This window comes from Lissotriton vulgaris, chromosome 7 (genome assembly GCF_964263255.1).
Source record: "Lissotriton vulgaris chromosome 7, aLisVul1.2, whole genome shotgun sequence".
Lineage (NCBI taxonomy): Eukaryota > Metazoa > Chordata > Amphibia > Caudata > Salamandridae > Lissotriton > Lissotriton vulgaris.
Window position 1 is genome coordinate 677144571 of NC_141695.1, and position 21372 is coordinate 677165942.

At 47.1% G+C, this 21372-nt stretch overlaps 1 pseudogene; it reads left to right on the plus strand.

Moving 5' to 3' along the window:
- The window catches only part of LOC147702232 (uncharacterized), an 87564-nt pseudogene extending 67921 nt beyond the window's left edge, over nt 1-19643 (plus strand).
- The last annotated feature ends 1729 nt before the right edge of the window (nt 19644-21372 follow it).

Below are 21372 nucleotides of genomic sequence, written 5' to 3' on the forward strand. Positions count from 1 at the left end.
ACGCGCGATGGAAGCGAGAGGACTCATGTAGACGTTGAAGAGGGTTGGGCTGAGTGATGATCCTTGTGGTACGCCGCAGATGACTTCGGTGGCCTTTGAGTAGAATGGTGGAAGTCGGACTCTTTGAGTTCTTCCAGCGAGGAATGAGATGATCCAGTCCAAGGCTTTTCCTTGTATGCCGATGTTGCTGAGGCGATGTATAAGGGTACTGTGGCAGACTGTGTCGAAAGCGGTGGAAAGGTCGAGTAGGATGAGGGCCACCGTTTCTCCGTTGTCCAGGAGTGTTCGGATGTCGTCGGTCGCTGCAATGAGGGCGGTTTCGGTGCTGTGTTTGGCTCAAAACCCGGATTGGGATGGATCAAGGGAGTTGTTGGATTCGAGGAAGGCAGCGAGTTGGCTGTTGACAGCTTTCTCGATGACTTTGGCCGGGAAAGGGAGGAGGGATATGGGTCGGTAGTTTTTAAGTTCAGAAGGGTCTGCTGTGGGTTTCTTTAGAAGGGCGCTGAGTTTGGCGTGTTTCCAGCTTTCTGGGAAGGTGGCAGAGTTGAACGAGCAGTTGATGACATCACGGAGATGGGAGATCTGGTCTTTCCTGCCTGTTGCACAGTCTTCCAATTCTGAGAATTTATTTTCAGTTTCCGTGATTTAATGATTGTGTTTTTCGATCTTGTGGACTATGGTGTCTATACAGGAGGAAATGGCATCCGTTTTAGATTCAAGGGACGTAAGGCTGTTTTTCATGGAGAGCAATAAAGATCTCCAGTCATTGTCTTGGCCGTCGATAGAGGCTTCAGCATCTGTTTAATCTTCTGTTTGTTTTTGAGTGGTTTTCCATACTTCAAATAGAAGTTTCAACTGTTTACCGTCTGCTCAGCCCATCTTGACGTGCCTGCTGGTCTGCGCGCACACACTGCTGCTATTTTGTGTTGTAGCTGCTATGAATGGGTGACGCTGCAGCAGGCAGTGGCGGCTCGCCATGGGAGTGCTGTGGGGCGTGGTGGGGTAGGGGCAGGGTGGTGGAATAGTGGAGTCTGACATACGATGGACAGGAGGAAGGTAAGTAATTAAATAAATAAAACAATTTACCTTATGCGCACTGCATCATCAACTCGGCGATGCAGTGCGGGTAAGGTAAGTTGTTATATTTATTTAATTACTTACCTTACTCCTGTCCTTGGTATGTCGGACTCCACTACTCCCTCCACAGCCCGCTCCGCAGCACTCATACGGCGAGCCGCCACTGGCAGCAGGGGCTATTTGTTCCAGGCCTCTCAATCTTGGTAGCCCGTCTGTGTCTACCCAGAACCGTTTCCCCTGAAGGAAGATAGTGGTGGTTGTGCTGGCGCTATTGCATGCGCTTCCCAGCAGTGCATTAATCACTGATTGCGCTGCGGGCTGAGGGCTGTGGCTGGGCTCACCGGGGCGATGGTGCGGTGTCACTGAGTTCCAGACTCGATACAGAGCCTTATTTTTTTGTGTTTTTTTGTCTTTTTGTTTAGGAATGTCCATAGGAGCCCAGCTGTCTGTGAGGCAGGTTGGGAGGGCGATTTTCCTTGACCTCTGGGCCTCTGCGCTTTGCGTCCAACTCCAACGCTCAGTCCCTACGGTGTATGCTCATGCAGTCATCCACTTGAAATAAGCTGTGAGACTTCAGGAAGGACTCTGCTTTGTGCCTGAGGAGTAGGGAAAATCCCAGTGGAGCTCTCAGACTGCGGTGCAAACAAACGCAGGCTATAGGGCCCAGTAATTCAACCGCTCACCTGGGTGTGCAATCTGGGAGCAATGGTCTTGGGCTGGTTTTGCGGCAATGTCCTGATTTGGCAGCACATCCAATAACAGGAATAAGGAGAGGGTGCGTGCTGTGCCCTCCGCGCCTGTTCTCCGATTTTCGGCAGGCCCATGAGTGATCGTGAACGCCGGCTTCATGTGTCCATGCCGACGCTTCAGCAATATCTTTCCTCCCTCAAGAGGTGGACTTGGTGGCAAGGGCATAGGGCCTCAGGGAATCAGCGTCTCCCTACGTTATGCCCAGGGTGGGAGGTGCGAGCGAGCGGGCGGTACGGCCTGCATCATGTGCGCAGTACTGGGCTCGATTACCAGCTGCTCCTGCAGCGTCACTGCCCTCTCTCCATCCACTGACTCCACCGGCTTCGCCCAGGCCCAATTTTTTCACCGTTATAGGGGTTAGCTGATCTTGATCAGGCCTGCATTCATATCCTGGCATTTTCAACTACCGGATCCGTGTGTTTTATCCCTGGAATTCTGTCTGATGGGGGAGCGCAGATTTTTGCCCGTAATTGAGCCCCGGCAGCTCAAGCCTCGCTTCTGTGTGGCCATCTTGGTCGCACGCCCGCTAGCCAATTTCAACTAATATATTTGTCTACATGTAAAACACCAAAATTAATAAACACATTTAGGACATGAATAATTGTCAATTTCACAACACAAGTTCTTCGTGCTAATGAGAACTCCTACAACTCTGCTATGATGTCGACAAGATATTTTGAGTTGTTCCACTGGAATTCTTATGGAGAAGCAACTGCGTACTCAGTTTTTTAAAGTTGAACTTTATTGACATTTTCACTCATCACAACCATTTGGTAATTGTATTCAGACGTATCACATACAACATGGTAAGTTCATAGAGAAAAAGCAAAAAATTATTATCATCATTCATCTGAATGGTGTCTTGCTAGTTCCAGCACACAGTTTATTTAGAGATGACAATTGGAGCAATCGTATGGAACAAATAACACAAGCATGAATGTATAAAAAAACAACTAAATGGGCGCTTTGACTGATTGTGAATCCAAAATGCAGTGGTGTTGGGTTGAGTGTGCATGGTCCACAAGTGGTTCGATTAGGAAGTAGCCTGATCGTAACTTGATGGTCAGGATGCAAGCCGAAAATGGATATTGTGAGGTATTGCACTTATAGGAGTTGTCATGTGGAACTATAACATAAAGCCATGGTAAGGAGTTATGGACTAGAGTGGTATATCATCCGACTTGGGTGTGGTGGCCTGGATCAGGGGCTCCCAGTTCATAATGAACCCAATGGGTTGCATGTAACAGATATTGGTATTTAGTTCTACTTGTGCATAGTTACATAGCTCTTTCCTCTAGGACTATGCTTTGGTTGCAGGGACATATAGTTTCCAGTGCTACTCTGCGTCTTCCTGCCCCCATATCAACTGAATCAATGGGGAAGGAAGGAATTTTGAGCATCAACAGAATGTTTACAAAGAAGTAAACTAGTCTGAGTAGAAGTATCTTTTTTTACAGTTTCATTCATCCCATCACAGACAGTGGTGATTTTCTCCAGAAAGTCGCTGAGGACCAAGCAGCAGTTATGGTTCTGCCCAGGATTCTGAGATCCTCTTTCTCTCAGTACATCCTGATCCCAGGCATTTGAACCCATTTCTTTCTCTGCAAGGTTCAATTCAATTCAATTCAAAAGACCTTTATTCGAATTTCATAAAATTCATAAAAGTACATTCAATAAAAACAGTCCCATTCTCTATACAAATCTATTTACAATAATCATAATCCTAAAAATGTATTACAGCTTTCATAAATCTAGTTTTTCAGCTGAACTCCACGTGAAGCGGTTGCTCCTGCCCACCTCCCGACCTACAAGCGCCACTGTGGTATCGTTAGCGCTGCCTATCCACTGGCATTTTCATTTCTAATTGGCAATTTCAGTCCTGACTCAGCGCCCAGTTTCCAGCGTAGCGCTCCGCATTTGAAGTAGTTAATTGGTGATATTTGGTCCTACGTGCATTGCGCTGCTTACTGTTGTTTACCATTTCAGGGCTTTACATCATTAATTGCTGACCTGTGTGCATAGCGCTGCTGTTTGAGTCCTCGCATTTGTTTATTTGTATTTTCATTGACCTCGCATAGCGTCCTGTTGTTGTTTTTGAGCCCACCATTTTGTTGTGCCTGCAGCCCGTCCCTCCCCCTTCGCTAACGCCTCCCAGCTCCCCCTCCCACCCACGAAGTACTAGGATCAACTCGGCTGAGGAGCCCCTGTGACAAGCTGAACTCCACGTGAAGCGGTTGCTCCTGCCCACCTCCCGACCTACAAGCGCCACTGTGGTATCGTTAGTGCTGCCTATCCACTGGCATTTTCATTTCTAATTGGCAATTTCAGTCCTGACTCAGCGCCCAGTTTCCAGCGTAGCGCTCCGCATTTGCGTAGTTAATTGGTGATATTTGGTCCTACGTGCATTGCGCTGCTTACTGTCGTTTACCATTTCAGGGCTTTACATCATTAATTGCTGACCTGTGTGCATAGCGCTGCTGTTTGAGTCCTCGCATTTGTTTATTTGTATTTTCATTTACCTCGCATAGCGTCCTGTTGTTGTTTTTGAGCCCAACATTTTGTTGTGGCTGCAGCCCGTCCCTCCCCCTTCGCTAACGCCTCCCAGCTCCCCCTCCCACGCTCCGCCCCCCTCCACCTCCCAACTTATGTCAGTAGGACCTACGCGCAGCGATCGCGCCCCAGTCGCGCCGAAGGTGCGCCAAAGGTAAGCTCATCTACGCCCGTCCGCGCCTGGCCCGCGCCCAGCACCAGACCCCCTGGCCCTCGTACCACCCACCCCACCCGCATTACATACGACGCCACCACCCTCTTAGCCCTAAACCCCAGCCGTCCCCCCAACTGCGTCCAAGCCGCTCCTGGACACACCCATGGACCCTTCTCTTGCAACTCCTGCAAGTTCGACGGCACCAAGAACAACTCCTCATCCACTAACACCAAACAGATATCTGACACCAACCACCTACAATGCATCCTGCTCAACACCCGCTCGGTCCACAGACACGCCATCGACCTCTGGAATCTACTAGACACCTTCTCCCCGGACGTCGCCTTCCTAACAGAAACATGGATGAACGCCTCATCAGCCCCAGACATCACCATTGCCATCCCGGAAGGATACAAGATCATCCGTAAGGACCGCACCGACCAAACAGGAGGAGGCATCGCTATCGTCCATAAGAATTCCATCCGCATCTCAACCAGCTCAGACGTCAACCTTGCCAGCGCGGAACACCTTCACTTCCAGATCCACACCGACCCCAAGACCACACTCAGAGGCACACTCCTCTACAGGCCACCAGGACCCCGTGCACAATTCAGTGACGACATCACTGACTTTATCACCCCACACGCCCTCCCCTCTGAGGAATACATTCTATTGGGAGACCTCAACTTTCACCTGGAAAAGAGCGACGACAGCAACACCACCACCCTTCTGGACAATCTCGCCAACCTCGGACTCAAACAACTTGTCACTACCCCCACCCACATTGCAGGTCACACACTCGACCCTATCTTCACTTCCAGCAAACATGTCTCCTTCAGTCACACCACAGCTCTCCATTGGACGGACCACAGCTGCGTTCACTTTATCTACAATAAGACCACAACCCACAACCATCCTCAACCTACTCTGCGAAGAAACTGGAACAAAATCACCATCGACCAGATCTCCTCAGCGCTTCTTCAAAACCCCCCTGCCCACCCCTCAAACCCCGACCAAGCAGCCATTAACCTCACCCAATGGCTATCCAACAGCGCCGACATCCTAGCACCGCTGAAAAAACGTCAAACCAAACTAGGCAGCAAAAACGCCTCCTGGTTCAACGATGATCTTAAGAAATCGAAGAAACTGTGTCGCTCCCTCGAGAAGGCCTGGAAAAAAGACCCAAACACCAGCACCAGGGACGCCTTCAAAAACGCCACCCGCATACACCACCAACTAATCCGGTCTGCCAAGAAAGCCGCTTTCAAAGACCGACTAGATAACAACGCCCACAACAGCAAGGAATTATTCAACATCGTCAAAGAATTTACCAACCCTTCAGCCAACTCCAACGACATCACCCCCTCTCAAGCCCTCTGCAACTCCCTAGCCTCATTCTTCCACAACAAAATCGCAGACATCCACAACAGCTTCGACAACCGACCCGGAGACCAACCCACCCAACCTTCTGCAGGACCTTCACCCCCCTTGAACATCCTTAATGACTGGAACCCAATCTCCACTGAGGACACCATCCGCCTGATGAACTCCATCCATTCAGGATCCCCCCACAGACCGATGCCCTCACAGCATCTTCAACAAAGCAGAATCCATCATAGCACCACACCTCCGAGACATCATCAACTGCTCCCTCAACTCCGCCACCTTCCCGGAAAGCTGGAAACACGCAGAACTCAGCGCCCTTCTGAAAAAACCCACAGCTGACCCCACCGAACTCAAAAACTACCGCCCCATCTCGCTCCTTCCATTCCCGGCCAAAGTCATCGAGAAAGCTGTCAACAACCAGCTCGCCGCCTTCCTCGAAACCAACAAATCCCTCGACTCCTCACAGTCCGGCTTCCGAGCCAAACACAGCACTGAGACCGCCCTCATTGCAGATACAGACGACATTCGAACTCTACTGGACAATGGAGACACAGTCGCCCTCATCCTCCTCGACCTCTCCGCAGCCTTCGACACAGTCTGTCATAACACCCTTCTACAGCACCTCAGAAACATCGGAATCCAAGGAAAAGCACTGGAATGGATCACCTCGTTCCTCACCGGAAGAACCCAGAGAGTCCGCCTCCCACCATTCAAGTCTGAGGCCACTGAAGTCATCTGCGGTGTACCGCAATGATCTTCACTCAGCCCCACCCTCTTCAACGTATACATGAGCCCCCTCGTGGCCATCGCACGCCAACACAACCTCAACATCATCTCCTACGCTGATGACACTCAACTGATCCTATCACTCACCAGAGACCCTAACACTGCCAAAACCAACCTACATGAAGGAATGAAAGAAGTAGCCGAGTGGATGAAGCACAGCCGTCTGAAACTGAACTCAGACAAAACAGAAGTCCTTATCTTAGGTACCTCCCCCTCCGCCTGGGATGACTCTTGGTGGCCAGAGGCCCTTGGAAAAGCACCCATCCCGACAGACCACGCACGGAACCTGGGCGTCATCCTGGACTCCTCACTCTCTATGAACAGACAAGTCAACGCCGTTTCATCATCTTGCTTCAACATTCTTCGCATGCTCAAAAAAACATTTCGCTGGATCCCCACCGAAACTAGAAAAACAGTCACCCACGCACTGGTCACGAGCCGCCTGGACTACGGAAACACCCTATACGCCGGTACCACCGCAAAACTCCAGAAAAAACTCCAACGCATCCAGAACGCTTCAGCCAGACTCATACTAGACATCCCGCGTAAAGACCACATCTCTGGTCACCTGAAAAACCTCCACTGGCTCCCCGTCAATAAGAGGATCACTTTCCGCCTCCTAACCCACGCACACAAAGCACTTTACGAACTGGGACCCGAATGCCTCAACGCACGACTTTCCTTCTACACCCCCTCTCGCCAGCTACGATCCTCCAACCAAGCCCTTGCTACTGTATCTCGCATCAACAAAACCACCATGGGAGGTAGATCCTTCTCCTACCTGGCAGCTAAAACCTGGAACTCACTTCCTACTCACCTTCGCCTCACTCAGAACCACCTAGCATTCAGAAAGCAACTTAAAACTTGGATATTTGACAAGTAATTCCCCACCCTTCTTCAAGCGCCTTGAGACCCTCTGGGTATGTAGCGCGCTATATAAATCTTTTGACTTGACTTGACTTGACTAGTTTTTCAGGGGTTTTCCATCATTTTACGTACACGAATTATCAGTCTCAAGAAAGTGCTAGTTCAAAAAGTTAATTCATCTGTATCCAAGGAAAGCAACATTAAGTAAGACTCCCCTAAATAAAGGGGTCTACATTTTCTAAAATATGGAGTTAAAAACCAGTTAATATACTTTAAATAAAATTTACAGAAAAATAGAAAGTGCAAATCATTCTGAGACATTATCCCATCACACGGGCATGGGCTATAATGTGCTGTGTGACAATAGCCCAAGGGAAAGCCCTATAAAAATTTCACAGAGCCTGCTCTTTAGCGGAATAACAGTGATCTTTCCCAGTTGGTCATGGGGAGGGTAAGATAGGGTGGGAGCGGTTGCCTACACAGATCATTCCCCATGTATGTCACAACGGTAGGTTTAAGTGATTCCCTTCCCATTCTTTCATAGTTATAAAGTGCATATAGTGCTTGTTTGACCTCATTCTTATCTTTGGGCTTGATTTTGGATGGGTCGGAGAAAAGATCTCCCCTGCCCACGGCACACAATGTCTTTGAAACTCCCGCAAGCCAGGGGATAGCCAAGCCCTTTTCACCTTTAAGACAGTCATTTATAATATTCTGTGTTAGGGTAGCTGAGCTATTCATCCAGATCCTAAGCCAGAATGAAGCTGGCCATGTCCTGATAAAATCACATGTATAGGGGAGGTTTAATTCCTTGTGACAAATAAACTCCCAGCATTTTTCTGCAAAATCGGTTTTCTTCTCGTTGAATGCTGGGACTTATCCCCAAACCCCAAACCTCTGCCCCATATGTGGCTACTGGTGTGCACTGTAACCTAAAAAAAATTAAAATAGCTCTGGTGGCACCTATTTTCTTTGGACGTGGCAAGCTCAAGACGGAATTGGTGGCTTTCGAGAACTTACCCGTGGCGTGGCCCACATGCCCACTCCACGAGCTGTTCGCAGCGAAAACCAACCCCAAATATGGAAATGTATTTACAGAATCTAATTTCTCTGTTCCTACATGTATGGTATTGTGTTTCCGTTTCCCTGGGCCACATGCCATAATAAAAGATTTTTTTAAATTCACACGCAGGTCTAAAGCCTCCATATATTGAACAAACATTTTAATAAGTTGGCCCAGAGCATTAGGTGTGCGGCCCATAAGGACCGCATCATCTGCGTATAAAAGAACTGGTAATGGTTGCCCCTGGATTATTGGCACATCTGGAGTCATCTGTTTTAAAGATTTGGCTAAACCATTGATGTAAATGATAAAAAGCAGGGGTGCTAAAACGCACCCCTGTCTGACCCCCTTCCTACTTTAATGGGTCCGGAAACTTCCCCGCCCATCCCAATCCTAACTTGTGCCTTAAGGTCAGTATGGAGGTAGGCCAAAAAGGTAACAAGAGCCTCATCTAGACCATAGTCCAAAAGAATGGACCAGAGTTTGGATCTATTAACTATATTGAAAGCGGATGAAAGATCCATAAATGCAAGGTCAATAGGGGACGATCGAGCGATGTTATACTTGTTGATGACCAACTTCAAATTCAGACATTGCTTCACCGTGCCCACCTTGCTCCTAATCCCATCTGACAGGGGTCCAATAATTCACTGTCTTCCGTCCACTCCAACACCCTATTATAAAGGACTCACCCCAGGATTTTTAGGGTGTTGTCCAAGAGTGAAATTGGTCGGTAGTTGGCCGGATCTGACCTATCGCCCTTTTTAAAGATTGGGACTATCGTACTAGTGGACCAGGTAATGGGCATAGGCAGTGAGGGTAAACTGTCAAAAACGTTAAGAAGGATCGGTGCCCACAAATCCGGACTGAACTTAATAGCATCTATAGGGAGTCCATCAGGACCAGGAGCCTTGTTGCCAAATGTAAATGTGCAGGGATTTATATAGCGCAAATCACCAACCGGTTTCTAAGCGCTTGCTTAGGGAACCCGTCCTGGTATTCCCCTGTGAGATAACCCCAGCAGGGTATCCGCAAGGTGAAAGCCAGGCATCCCGCCTCGAGGGGCCATTGTGGAGATTAAGCAAGCTATTGCCCAGAGTCACAGAGTGTGAACCCCTGAATCAAGTAGGCACTGGAGCGAGAATTGTCGAATCCATGGACATTTTAGGACTCAAGACCCCGCCGGGCCGGGAATTGAACCCTGGTCCCAGGCTGACCTCTGCTTCCAGGTCTGCCTCCTCTAACCAGTGAGCCACACTTCTCCACTGGCCAAGGCTCTGTCCGATGGCTACTTCAACCTCATGGAGACCAATCTGTAAACAACACAGACGAACGGGGACAAAACTTGTTGTCTCCTTAATTGGTGTGGCATATGTTTGGGAGAAGTGGGCCTCCCAGACACTGCTGGTTATGTTACAGCTAATCAGAGTTAATTGTTTGCCCATGTCTCGCATTTTCCTGACGGCCGTCCAGAAGGGGCCACTGCTGTTCTGGCTTGCACTTCCGACCAGTGACTCCCACTGCTCTGTCAGTAATACAGCCTTCCGTTCGGCGATTACAAGTTTATAGTGTTTCCTGGCCACCTGAACCTCTACTGTGCATCTGGGTTTAGTGGTTAATACCCTACACAGTGCCCTGTTTGCTAGTGAGCAGGCGGGGTCAAACCACCTTGGATCTTTATCTTTCTTTGGCAGCGCAACTGATTAGCAAGTTTTTCTAACAAAACATAATTTGCCAAAGTCCGCAATTATCCTAAGGCAATTCCCATCATAGGATTGACAGGAGTTAATCTGGTGGGAATGTGCCTTTTTCACAGTTTCTAATATGGCCCCGCTATCAACTCCCCTCCATTTTAATCGCAAGCCATCTCCCGAGGGTGTGATACCTCTTGCACCATTTAAATTAGCATATACAGGGCTTGGCCCTAGATGTAGGGTAACTGTAAGAGGATTATGGTCTCCAAATGATGTTTCCAATACTGTAGATTTTGTTATACAGTCTAATAAGTGGGGGGACATAAAAACAAAATCAATGGTTGAGAGACAATCTCTGCTTTTAAATGTGGAGGCATAATGAACACTAGACATATTACCTGCTTCCAAGGCATTACTAAGAATGTGCTCAGTTAACAAGTTTTCTAGTTCAGTGCCCCTTCATTCTGCTTGATCTAATTGAGTTTTTTCCTTTAACTGATGGTTCTTTAACATTTTAGCATTGAAATCCCCCCCGATGAGAATCCCTGTCTCCTCATCTATATCTGAATTTAATTCCAAGTTACGTAAAATCTTAGAGAGCGCCATGAAATTCTTATTGGGAACAGAATTAAAATCATTGTTATAAAAATGTATTAGATAAATCCGAGTGTGTCTCTTGAATTCGAGAACCTGTACATTCGGATTCTCAGTTGGTAAATCTCTAATAATGCCACCGGCCAATATCTTAATCCCAATTAGTAGTCCACCCACTGCGCGGCCAAAGTCAGGTTTGGGTGCTGCCACACTAAAGCAGTGGTAGCCCTCTATAGGAAAGTTTTCTGTGGCCCATGTTTCCTGGAGCATAATAATATCTTTACCATCCAATAACTTTACCCATTGTGGGTCTGACAATCTCGATTCTAGCCCAGCAACATTCCAACTAAGGATTGTCAAGTTAAAATTACTGGTGGGCCTGGCTAACCTAGTCTTAACACCTTTGTCTATACTCAGCTTGACTTTAATCGTTGTTGGGTTTACATCCTCTTGTGTAGGCGTAGGGGAGGGGATGTGGTCATACAATGTTGTTCCCCTAACTTTTTTGATTTTTGTGAATACTGAATATACCCCTTTATCAATTGCCCCCTGAGGTTTGATGTTACTTTTCTTATTCCCCAGTCAATCTTGATCTTCTAGGTTTGAGAAGGCTTGTTCTAATCGATTATATGTTGGAATATTATATATGTGCCTAAACTCATTCCGGGGCACATTTTGATTAAACCTTACATTAGGTCTCTCTCTTAGATTGTACTGAGGAGGAGTGGAAAAACAAGGACTGGGCCGTGGGTACATTGGGAATATAGCCTGGTGGCACGATAAAGGATTATTCCTAAAATTAGGATTTATGTCCTGATAACGCAATGAGGAATTTTTCCTAAAATTAAAATTTGGGTCCATTAGATGCCTATAAAAATAACCTAGAGGGAGCAGAGTTGTGTTAAATTCCCAGGGTGAAGGCAGTGGGGCATTAACAAGCGTCTTCTGGGCCCATTGGGGGGATCTAAAGTTTATAATTATACAGTCCCCCTCAAACTTTTTTCTCAGAGGGCCCACTCAACCCACTCTTTGTGTTAGAATTATCTCATTCGATTCTTCCATTGGAAAATTACAATTTCTACATAACCAATGGAGAATTCTATTTTTGAGGCTTGCAGGGTTTTCATCTTGGTCCTTCCTCAATTTAGGGACATTGACTAGGACCGCTACATAGGCCCCACATTCTGGGGGTAAACTAATGCGGGCCGTGATCTGTCTTACATTGGTTACCAAAGTTTCGGCCAACTTATCTGCTGGGAGGTTTTGGGCATCCTATTAACTTGTCCAGCGGGTGACCTTTTACTTGTGTCAGTAGATGGAATCGTACCTTCTGAGCAAATTACCTTTACCGCATTAGGATCGGGCACCCGTTTGGCAGGGGGTTGAGCACTTACGGAGATTTTACTCGTGCTTGGTATTGGGCGAGGAGCTTTGTTACGGACATCTGTTTTAGTGTTAACTACATTATTGACCTTAATTCAACTGGTTGCCCCTAGATTGGTTTTATTTGTTAAATTAGGCCCTATACCCAGTTTTGCTACGTGTTCATCTATCACTTTCAGCCTCTTTTCAATAGTAGTAATTTGTAGGCTGAAGGGCCCATATAAAGTAGAAAACAGGGTCTCCATCCTCCCCCAAAATCCTTCATTCCCCAACACCATACTGGCCTCTGAGGTTTGAGTATCTATGTCATTGGGCTGGCCCTCCCCCTTGTCCCTTCTCTGCCCTGCAGAACCAAGTGCCCGCCGTCGTTGCTTACGGCCGCCCTTGCCTCTTTGCTTATTTATTAATGGCTCAGTGACTATATGTTTCAATTTACTCTTAGCCTTTTGCCCCCTAGTTCGTACTGGTATACTGACGCTCTTTTCCTTATCCGTATTTGACATATCAATGATCGGGCACACTTCTATGTCCTCTTGTTGTACCGAGTCATTTACTGAAAATGGTAAAGAGTCTTGGCTAATATTTATGCTTGATGTCAGCATGGTGGGAGTTGATGAAAGCCTGCTACCCGTATGAAGATGTTCTGGTGGTGCCGTGTCCTGAGTTATATGATTCTTCTTAGGGTCAGCTCTGGGGAGCCCTGCATAAGATGCGGCAAGCAGAGAGTCAAATGAGTTGTCTTGATGCATAAATGGGGGCATGCTTGGTGGGAGTGAGAGACGTCTTTCAGTGTTCTCTATCGCCGTTGCCACTACGCCAATAGTCTTCTGTAACATTTTGTCTATGGCAGTTAGGCTTGGCAATGGGGTAGTAGTAGAGGTTATGGCCATTTTCTGCCTGATCTTTGATCCAGACACTGCCGGTGTTCTTTTTCCCATAATGTGTGTTAATCGGGTTCACTCTAGGTAAATATACAACAATTAACTCCCAGCAGGCTACAAATCACAAAATACCGCTAGAATGTTGAATACAAATGCGAAGACCAGTTTTAATCACTAACCTGATATACTGTTGACTATAAGTTGCATCCATGAAACATGTCCTGCAAAGGGGGATGGCCCAGCCCAGCCACGACCGGCCCCGGACGGCCACAGGCGGCCCGCCCTTTGTCCAGGCTTCGTCCCTCGCTTTAGAGCCCCTCCGGGGGCAGCAACAACTCCGGTATTAGAAGGGCACAACAGGCGCAGCGGGTCCCCGCGCCAGCGGGTCCGGCAAGGAGTTATGAAGACCCGGTGTGCGTGGGGGCGGGGCTCCTCGCAGCTGCAAGCATGCACGGACTCCTGGTCACTCGAGTCCCGTGCGGCGAGCGGCTTGGCAAAAACGGCCCCCTCAGCAATAGTAGGCAAAGTTCCCTCGCTTTAGAGCCCCACCGGGGGCAGCAACAACTCGGGTGTTAGAAGGGCACAACAGGCGCAGCGGGACTGCAAGGTATTTGGGGCAAGTTCCCTAGCACTCAATTTAGTAAGTGAAAACAAACATATTTTGGCTTTGTTAATAATTAGGACAAACAAGGAACAGGAGTGAACCTGTTAGCCCCTTGTTTTTTTCCCTGTGCTATGTGACTTACTCTCGCCTTGAACAGTCCTCCCACGTGATATTCCTGTTGAGATGCTGTTTCTTTGTTAATAATTAGACCAAAGCCCCCCAACCAAACCCGTCCAACTTATGGAACAGCAGAGGCAGTCCACTGCTAGCATTTCTGAAGTTTAACACTATGGTTCTTATTACAAGTTTGGTGGTTGCACTGCCGTAACACCTATGCGCTGGTTCCAAGAAGACCGCTGAGCTGGTGGTCTACTGCCTGCCTTATTACAATGCCTGCAGCCTGAAACCCCATCAACAGAGTGGTTCATGCTAGTGACATGGTGGACTATAATGTTAGCAATGCAAACTCCTTTGCCGTCAGGGCTGCGGCTTTCCACCGAGCCGATTACGAAAACACAGTTGTACTGGCGGTCCTTTTGCAGTGGTTCTTCAATGGCGATAGGTTGTAGCGGTATGCTCTCAGCAAAGCATCAGAACAGTGCCCATTGGATGGATATAAAAACCACTCAGCTAATATCCATTGACCAAGTGGACTCACCAGCAAATCACACTATAAAAAACACCCCATACCAGACTATGATCCTTTGCCTCTCCACTGCTGCACAGTAAGAAAGACACCACACTTTTTTGTTCAAATAAGACAGCTTTTTTCCCCCTATCCTATTTAACACTCTCCACACACTTTTGGTGCATTTTTTTTCTAAAATCCCTTGGTATTTTTTTGTCATTGTCACTCACTGTAATTTACACTTACTTTACGTCAAAAAAATCCATGTGATCCAGAAGTTGAGTTGTCAGTCATGTTGGTTGAAATCATAAGAGTAGTGCCACAATTGTTAAGAGCCCAAGTCCAACATACTCGTCTCAGTAGGAAAAGTAAAATGCGGGACAGGATAGTCAACAGAGTGAATGCTGTAGGTACCACCCTGCGCACAAAGGAGGAAACTAGGAAGAGGTGGAATGGCCTGAGGGGGAAGGTGCATTCCCTGGCCTGCAAACAACACCTGGAGGCCCAGAGGACTGGCGGTGGTCCTCCCAGTGCCCCATTACAACTGTTTCCTTGGGAGGAAAAGGTCTAGGCCATCCTGCTGAGGGAGTGGAGTCTTGTAAGTAACTCCTCACTAACTGTCAAAACACTTCAATGTCCTGCATGCTCTCTTCTCAGCTTTTGCTATTGTATTGTCTATCTACTTTCCTAACATGTTATACTCAAAGTATCAGGGATGTTTGTCAGTGTTGTCATATGTCCCGTGCAGGCCCATTTTCGTTTTCCCTATGTCAGCATGAGCACGTTGCAGACTGACCTTTCCTTTGCGTACGTCACTCTACAAACACATTTTACTTGTGCCACACTGTACTTTCCCACAGAACATACTGTTGTTTTTGCATTCTGTTCTCATTCTGGGATTTGGTCTGAACAAATAGACAAGGCCGAACAACAATGCCCTTGTTATTCTTTTCTGGTCAGGCCCTAGCACCTAGGCAAAACATGCAAATCCAGCTGTTGTTTGTGAACACGTATATTTGTCATGTAGGTATGCACAGATAGGTAACAGACACTTGGAGTGGGAACTTTCCAGGGAAAGAATTGTGACAGCACCTGAGACTTAGAACTTTCTTCTGTGCATACTAAGGTACGGGGCCTGCAGCTAACACCCAGAGATTTTCTAATATATAAATTTGCTTCTGTAGATGGGGAGGGTGGTAAGGCTAGACTGATCATGATAGCTCCGTTTACGATTTAGAGGACTACGTACTATGCTGACCGTATTTATATTAGCCATTGTCCTATTTGTTCTGGCACGTATACTGAATACTAGAGCACAATAGTTATAAAAAACATTTAAAACAGTTCTCATGTCTCTGTTAGATCTTATTGTGGACTAGTACGAGTGTGAGAGCGAAAGGGTGTGTCATGTAACCGCAATTCCAGAGAGGGCCAGGAGTGTTGTGTTCTTGGGTGTCTAATCACTTATTCCTCTGTGAGTGAGTAGGAGGGTAGGTGAGATGCTATAACTAGTCGGTCCCAAGCTCATGGGCACTCATGTGGTAGGATGACTCAGCTCCTGCCTATTTGTAATTTGTAATTTGTAGATGTATTTATAGAGCGCAACGGTCGCTCCGGAAGGAGCATCTTGGCGCTGATTTCTTGGTATGAGATCAAATTACTTCCTAGAGGCTAAGAATTAGATGGCTGCCATGGTGTAATCATCCGGAAGATTAAAAATCCAAGTTTTCAATAATTTTCTGAAATGTTTTTCTTGAGTTTGGGACCTCAGGATTTTGGGGATGAAGTTCCAGGCTTTGGTGGCCAGATGATTCAAAGTTTTGCCACCTTTGGTTTTCAAATTAAACCTAGCTGGAAGGATTAGATTGTCATCAGAGGAGCGTAGGGTTCGGCTGGGATTGTAGTGAGGGAAACGCCTGATGAGATATTTCGGGCCAGAGTGATTAAATGCCCGGAATGCAACAATCAGAATCTTAAAAAATATTCTTTTATGAAGTGGGAGCCAGTGTAAAGTTTTTAAAGCTGCGGATACTGAAGATTTTCGGGGTAGCTTCACAACTAATCTGGCTGCAGAATGGAGTACACTTTGGAGTTTTTTGAGTGTGGATTTCTTTGCACCCGCCAGAAGGCCGTTGCAGTAGTCTAAACGTGCCAGAATTAGGGCCACTGCCATGGTTTTTCTAGAGTCTATCGGTAAGAAATCAAAGAATTTTTTAAGAGACTTAATGATTCCAAAACAACGGCCAGCCACAGTCCTAACGTGTTGGTCGAAAGACAAATCTGTGTCAAACAGAACTCCAAGATTCCTTGCAGTTGATACAGTCTGGGGGGGGAGCAGCTGAGTCTTCGGGCCACCATAGGCCTGGGCAGAAGTTGGTGTTTTTTCCCATTGGGAGAATCTCAGTCTTGCTGGAATTACATTTTAGGTGGTTTACATCCATCCAATGAAAAACGGCCTTCAGGCAGCTTTTGAGGTTTTGTTCAGCCTTAGTGGAGTGTTCCTCTAGGGGCACGATGAGTTGCGTATCATCGGCATACGATGTTACAAGTATGCCGAATGACTCAATCAGGGATATGAGTGGAATTAGATAAATATTGAAGAGTAGAGGGCTCAAAATGGAGCCCTGCGGAACTCCAGATGAGACCCTCTTCTCTTGGGAGAGAAAGGGACCTAGGGCGATCGTTTGAGATCTGTCGGTTAGAAAAGATGTTATCCACGCTAGAACTACCTCTGAGATACCGATATCTTTCAATCTGCTAAGCAGAATGGAATGGGAGATGGTATCTAAATGCCGCTGTAAGGTCCAGAAGAATGAGGCCTACTAAGGTTCTATGCTCCCAAACATAGGGGCACATTACGATCGCGGACGGACTTGCGTCCGTCCGCGAGCCCTGAGTAGGAGGGAATGTCCGTATGGGCTGCGGCGTTCCCTCCTGTTCAATTAGGATGTGACTGCCACCCTGGCGGTCACATCCTCTATGTTTAACATTGCGGCGGGTGCGGCTTCAAGCTGCACCCACCGCAATGTTAAAAATGCATACATTGCATTTGTATGTACAAAGCGGCAGGCACCGTGCGGTGCCTACCGATTTCTGCATACAAATGCAGGGGGGTACCATAGGTACCCCCCATGTACACCCCCCACCCCCCCCCCCCCTTCACCCAGGGGGCCCGCTACGGGCCCCCGAGGTGAAGATCCGTATGCTTTTCCACGGCGAAGACCCCGCCGCGGAAAAGCATTTTTTGACAGCCATCCTAATATGTCTGGCAGTGTCTGAGAGACACCGCCACCATATTAGGGCTTTTCTGCCTCCATCATAATCGGCCCCATAGTTCTGTGACCACGCAGAATCCCTGCAGCAATGTTAACGTGTATTGTTGCATACAAAATCACATCTATCGATCTCTATTACATGCCTCATGTTGGGATGGTGTCTGTAAGTGTATTACTATTAAATTATCATATCAGGACCCATGATATGTGTCAATATGTATATGTATTGTCCAGCCTAACTCCATTTTGACAATAAGTATGTTACACTAACCATTTTGCAAGTGTTGGGAAGTAGAGATTGAAATGACTACAACTACAACGAGGCACTGTTTCTGTTACAGAACACAAGATGCAATAGTGATTTTGCCCATTCTCACTTGTCTGACATGTTACAACTGAAGTTCACTTCCCTCAGAGTTCACCATTTGTCAAGTGTTGGGAAGTAGAGACCGAAATGACTACAATTTCTCTGAGGTCCTGTTTCTGTTCCGAAAACAAGATGCAATAGCGAATTTGCCCATTCTCACTTGTCTGACATGTGACAACTGATATTAATTTCTCATGGACTGAGCAATTTACATACAATGCCCTACTCAGAGACATTTCTGTCTACTTAGCTATATGTTGCCCTGGTCTCCACAACTGAACCTATTGATGGCATGGGTGACACAATACCAAGTGTGTATCTCAAATATTTGTAAGGCACTAAGCTAAGTCAGCTGATTAGAAGTGGCAAGTGACCCTTTGACTGTGCATTGCTCACATGATCACGAATGTTAGATATACAATCAAGTTGTGTATTCACCTGTATTGTACACAATTAGGCCTTGGAATGGTCAAACACACGTTACTTCTCCACTGTGTTGTCTAAATGCTTGGGAGAAGTCATGTTCTTTCTTTAATCCAGATGCAACATATCAGCACATCTAATGAGCTGCTCAATTCTAGTACATGTATTGAATGTCTGCAAATGTCTTGTTAACAAGTTCAATACCACAGAAATGTAATAGTAATCTCTACCTATTTTGTTTTTCCTAGGTCTCTACTTACTGTGACACAAAACATTTGGATGTCGATACCACACTTCTATCAATAACAATATTTTCTGTTTCACAACAGGTCGATCTGGCACAGTTCCTGAGTAGAGCTTGGCCACCGAACAGACTCCCACTCCACCCCTGGATTAAGCGCTCAGTAACGACAACACTGCTGGACATGTGGATGTGGATTATGGTCCTGGCACATCTGGTCATACTGGGCAGATGGCAACAGTGGGTCTCACTGTGCCCACAACAACGCCTCTCACCCAACGCAATACCTCAACCAAGCCCAGTACTTCCAATTTGTGTACCTAGCAAAGTCAACACCATCTTATGCCTCCCCAGTCCTAGATCCTGAGGTGACAATCACCAACCCAGAGAAACTAGGAACCAGTGGGAGAATGCACCCTGGGCCTAGGGCACAGGCCTGTGGGAGTAGGGTTTGTTGAAGGGTAACTGTGGGCCTGCTGAATGAGGCCACTGGAGCCACTCATACCCAGGCCACCATTGGACAAGTCTTGGGAGTCTATCAGGAGTCCCAAGGCATAATGGGCCAAGTATTGATGGAAATCGGGGAGATGAAGCAGCTGCAGAGGGACATACACCAGGAGCTGGCCACCCATAAAACCACCACAGACCAGCTCATTGGGGTGCTACAGGATATCAAAACAACCCCCTGCAGGGCTTTTCTACCACCATCTACCTCTTCCTGTGGTCCAATGACATCCAGGCAATCAACATATGTGGCAGCCACAGAAAGGGAGCCCTGTCAGAGAAAGGCACGCTCTGCAGCAGCACATACCCTCCTGCGGGAGGTACGGATGGCAAGACACCCACCACAGCAAGCAAGAAACCTCAACCTTCATTTCCTCCAGTGTGTCTCACACATTTACTCTGTGGTCAATTTCTAGACACGTTTCCCTTTCTGATGGGAGTAGTATTTTGGACTTTGGACTCTAGACAAAGTAGGCTATACAACTGTGGTTTCATTCACCATTACTGACTACTTCATTTTTTTGTTATGTTTGTTTTTGCACAATGTATCTTTTCACCATTGTCTGCTGTAGTAATTCTCACATCTAGCAATGTATATATGTACATCCATTTGAACTTTACAATGCCAAAACAAGCTACTTGTGTAAGCATTGATATGTTGCATGTACACAATGTTTAGCTCAGGATCTCAATCATGCCACACCAACACATACATACAAGTGTCTTGTCTAATAACATCTTTATTCCATTATTCCAATCGTAGGCTGGTGTGATGTCAGAAACATAGCAAATCAAAAACATTACTGAAATATTCTGTCCGTGATCATATTTTCAGGTGCAGACCTTAACAAGATAGAAGAAGGGGATACATCAGACAATTTCCTATGTCATCAGCTGGAGCCATATTTATTTATTTATTTATAGTCTTGTATCGCGCCTGAATCAGCCCCGAAGGGGTATCTCCGCGCGTAGCTTCTGTATGAGTTGGGCGAACTGTAATGAGGGGGGTGACAGAGAGAATGGCCAGATTATTCGTGTGCGAACAGGTGAGTTTTTAGTTTTTTTCTAAAGGCGAAGAGGTTAGAGATTTGCCTCAGCTGAGGTGGAAGAGAGTTCCACAACAAGGGGCCTTTAAGGGAGGGTGCTCGCCCCCCCTGTCTCGCTCTGGAGATTTTAGGAACATGCAGCAGCATGGTGTTGCTAGAACGCAGAGCACGTCCAGGAGAATAGGGAAGAAAAATCTCTTTTAAATATTTGGGACCAGACCCATATATGCACTTGTGCATAATGCAGCAGATTTTGAAGTTTATTCGCTGTTGCACTGGGAGCCAATGAAGGTGGGAGAGAAGAGGGCGGAAGGGGTACGGGGAGGGGCATTCAGGATGAGTCTCGCCGCAGTATTCTGCACCACCTGCAGTCTGCGTATTTGTTCCTGGTTGGCGGAAATGAGTAGACTATTACAATAGTCCACTCGTCCAAGGACTAGTGCCTGTACCAGCGTTTTCCTATAGATGTTAGGTAGGAAGGGGAAGATACGCCGTAGAAGACCAATTGTACGGAAACACGTTCCCGTGACCTGACTGACGTGCTCTTTCATAATCAGAGCTTGGTCCAGGCGCACTCCCAGATTTTTGATGGTCAGTTTGGGCGCTGGGACAGGTCCTAGCTCAAGTGGCCACCAATCCGGCGACCAGAGCAGGGTGGCCCCTCCAAACAACATGACCTCCGTTTTGGACACATTGCATTGGAGGAAGTTCTGGGCCATCCAACCCGCCACTGCTCTCATGCCGTCTTGAAAGGATTTCATGACTGCAGGTGTGATGGTCTGAAAGGGAAACAACAGCTGAGTGTCGTCAGCGTAAGAGATAGGGGAGAACCCGTAAGATCTTATAATCTCTGCCAAAGGGGCCACATATACGTTGAATAACGTGGGGCTCAAACATGAGCCCTGTGGCACACCCTTGGTAAGCTTCCTGCAGACAGATTTATGGGAGCCTAGTTTGACACCTTGTTGTCTGTCTTCGAGAAAGCTTTCAAGCCATGCAAGGGCGGTCCCTTTTACTCCCACTGCCTTCAGACGGTCGAGGAGAATTTCATGCGACACCGTGTCGAAGGCAGCGGACAAATCCAATAGCACCAGAATCA